A 3,786-nucleotide genomic window follows, 5' to 3' on the forward strand; every position below is an offset into this window, starting at 1 on the left:
GGCATCCTTGTCTGGTTCCTGTTCTTAGAGGGATAAGATTCAGTTTTTTTCCATTGAGAATGATATTTGCTGCAGGTTTGTCATATATGGCCTTTATTATGTTGAGGTATTTTCCTTCTATACCCATTTTATTTACAGTTTTTATCATAAATGGATGCACATCTTATCAAATGCTTTCTCTGCATCTATGGAGATAATCATGTGATTTTTATTCTTCACTTTATTAATTTGGCATATCACCTTGATTGATTTGTAGATTTTGAACCATCCCTGCATCCTTGGAATAAATCCCACTTGATCATGTTGTATGATCATTTTAGTGTATTGTTGTATTTGATTTGCTAGTATTTTGTTGAGGATTTTTGTATTAATGCTCATCAGTGATATTGGCCTATAATTTTCTTTTTCTGTGTTGTCCTTGTCTGGTTTTGGTATCAGGATAATATTGGCTTTGTAGAATGAGTTAGGAAGCTTTCCCTCCTCTTCAATTCTTTGGAAGAGTTTGAGAGGGATAAGTATTAAGTGTTCTTTGAATGTTTGGCAGAATTCACCTGGGAAGCCATCTGGTCCTGGACTTTTATTTGGGAGGTTTGCTGTTACTGTTTTGATCTCCTTACTGGTGATTGGTCATTCAAATTCTCTATTTATTCTTGATTCAGTTATGGAAGGTTGCATGTTTCTAAGGATTTATCCATTTCTTCTAGATTATCCAATTTGTTGGTGTATAGCTTTTCATAGTATTGTCTTATCATCTTTTGTATTTCTGAGATGTCCGTTGTAATTTCTCCTCCTTCATTTCTGATTTTATTTTATTTTTATTTATTTGAGCCTTCTCTCTTTTTTTCTTGGTGAGTCTAGCTAAAGGTTTGTCAATTTTGTTTATCTTTTCAAATAAAGAGCTCTTGGTTTCATTAATTTTTTCTATTGTTCTGTGGTTTTATCCTGTTCCCTTACTTGGAACATATTCCTCTGCCTCCTCATTTTGCCTCTTTCTCTGTGCTTATGTCTATGTATTAGGTAAATCAGCCATGTCTCCTGATCTTGGAGAATTGGCCTTATGTAAGAGATACCTTTTGAGGCCCAGCAGTGTGCTTCCCTCTCATCACCAGTCTAGATGTTCCAGGAGTAACCCTTGTGTGGGCTACATGTTTTGTTCTGCTGCAACTGGGTTGCTTTTTCTGCAGCTACCCAGGGAGTCTAGGCTTTCCCTCCCTGACTGGCTGTTTGTAAATTAGGTTTGGGGAGCCCCAGCACAGTTGGCTGCAAGGTCTAATAGCACACTCATGTTACAGTTTTTCTGTGAAGAGAGTAGACACCCAGTATGGCTGGCTGCTAGGCTCAGGGGCTTACAATTGCTGTGACCTCAGGCCTGCAAGGCTGTTGTTGTAAGCTGTCTTAGGATTGTGGCTGGCCCCAGGCATGGGAGAACCCAATTGTTTTAGGTTCTGGAAGATGGGGCCTATCCATTTAGTGGCTGTTTGTGAAGCATAAATCTTCTGCCACAGGTAAGCGCCCCCCTACAGGTCCACACACACTGTCAGCACAGTTATGGCCCATGCACACCTCCCCATCCCCTGGAGAGTACTCAGTCATGCCACCACAGAGGCCCCCACACACTGCACCAATACCCCCACACTTCATCTGCTCCTCACACATGCCCTGCCTCACAGAGGCAGACACACTCACCTGCTTGCAGAGGATCAAGGCACCCAGTCTGGGCAGCCTGACAAGTAGAGTGATGGTTTACTGTTGAGTGTAGCCAGTCCCCAAGGTGGTCTGCTTGCTCTGGCTGAGCTGGATTAAACAGATGCTCTAGTGGGTATGGCAGACCCCTGGGCTAACAGGCCAGGGGAAGAACTCCAATGACTTCTGCCAGCATCTGTTTTGGCACACCTGTATGAGGTCACAAAAATGGCTGCTGCCAATGTCTCAGTCTCCAGAGAGGTCTCACCTCTCACTGAGATGCACTCAGACCCTACCAGATGAGTCTCTTTTCACCAAAGTACTGTGCACCTTTCTTTCTGGTGATTTTAGTTTCTTTCTAAGATGAGTGAATCTGTGTGTGGCCCCTTTCAGAGCTAGGTTTTTCCACTTACATCCGATAGCTTTTCTGGAGGTATTCCCTGTTGCAGTTAATAGACAGCAAAGGCGGATATTATGACACTTGTTCTCAGTTGTGCTGAGTCTGAAGGATGCTTATAGCAGTAACACAATCCTGCTCAGGTCCCCACTCCTTCAGGGAAGGCGGAGTACCTTAGGGTTGCTCCTTCTTGTCTGTGAAGCTCCCTGCCTGGCAAAGGAGGCTTTTTTCTTTCCAGAAGGGATTTCTGCCTCTTATGTCTCAGTCAAGACTGTCCCTTTTTGTGAAGGTATCTTTTATCCAGTTTTAAGTTCTGTCTCTAGGATAATTTTTCCAAGAATAGTTGTAACCTGGTTTTGTTCATGGGAGGAGGTGAATTCAGAGCCCACTTATGCCCCATTTTGACAAGATCCCTTGCATACTTTTTGTTTGTATCCTCTCTAGGCAGATTCCTGAAACAAAGGGGAAAAGAATACACACATCTAAGTAAATAAGTATAGATTATTTTGGATTTCTGTTGTTTACACTATCTAACATTCTTTCATATTTTATGAAATATGAAATTTGAAAATGTGAAATCCGAAAATATGAATTTTCATGTTCATATTTTGAACATATTTTGGAAAACTCTCAACAAACTTTGGTGGGATAGACCCTACTCTTGCCTCTGTATAGGCTTAATAACTGGCTTAATTCTATTAGCTTAATCGTATCCCTTTGGTTTAGGAGAGAGTCACAAATTTTGAGCAACTGAAAACAAGGTTCAGAACTTCTGCTTGGCTGCTCAGAGAGAGGAGCTCTCTCTTCCTCTGAAGAGCAACGATGTAAGGAGATTGGCTTTTCTGAGTGATCCCAAGAAGAGCACCTGACGCTGCTGGAGGAGATCTCATGGGACCCAGAGGATTGGGGCCTTTGAGAATTAGCAAAGAATGTTATAGACAGAAGCTTTGTCTTTGGTGTTGTTGGTGAAGAAACTAAGGCAAACTTTGCCTTCTCCCTTAACAACTGAGTTAGTAAAATCTCCCAAACATTTCTTTCTTATTTAAATCAGTTTGAGTTGGGATATTTTGTCACTGGGAATACAGATTTCTATTACACAGAGATAAGCACAAATTACCTTGTTTTGTTCTCTCACTTTGCACTCTGGAGCTAATGCCTCATATGGAGTCAAAAGTCATAGGATTTTTAGATATGGAGCACTTCATCTCAAAGGGTTCTCAATATGATGACTTACATTGATACCTCATGCCAAAAACAAAACAAAAAAAACACAAATAACTCCAATGTTCCTTTTCTGTATAGCTGCTTTCTCTTTACCTAATTGAGTACAAATTTTGAACTGAGAAGATTTTTCTCTTCACTTTGGCTGAAGAGAAGCTCAGAAGCAAATTGACATCATATCCCACCTATATGAAAATGGTGATCAGTCAACTCACTTTGTGTTCAACGCATAAATAGCACCCTTATTTCTCCTCACTTTTACTTATCCCTATTTTTATTTCTATTTCATAGTATGCATTTGTGTTAAGTAACTCAACTATTCTTGATGCTGAATTGGAATAACAATAAGTAAATAAGACAAAAAAAATCACCACAAAAAATAACACAAACTTTTGTCAATCTCTTAGGATATTGTGGAACATAAATGACAAAAATCAGTTTTTCAGAAACAAAGAAAACATGTTGTTTTCCTCAGGAAATCCAAG

Source organism: Equus quagga, chromosome 21 (assembly GCF_021613505.1).
Source record: "Equus quagga isolate Etosha38 chromosome 21, UCLA_HA_Equagga_1.0, whole genome shotgun sequence".
Taxonomy (NCBI): domain Eukaryota; kingdom Metazoa; phylum Chordata; class Mammalia; order Perissodactyla; family Equidae; genus Equus; species Equus quagga.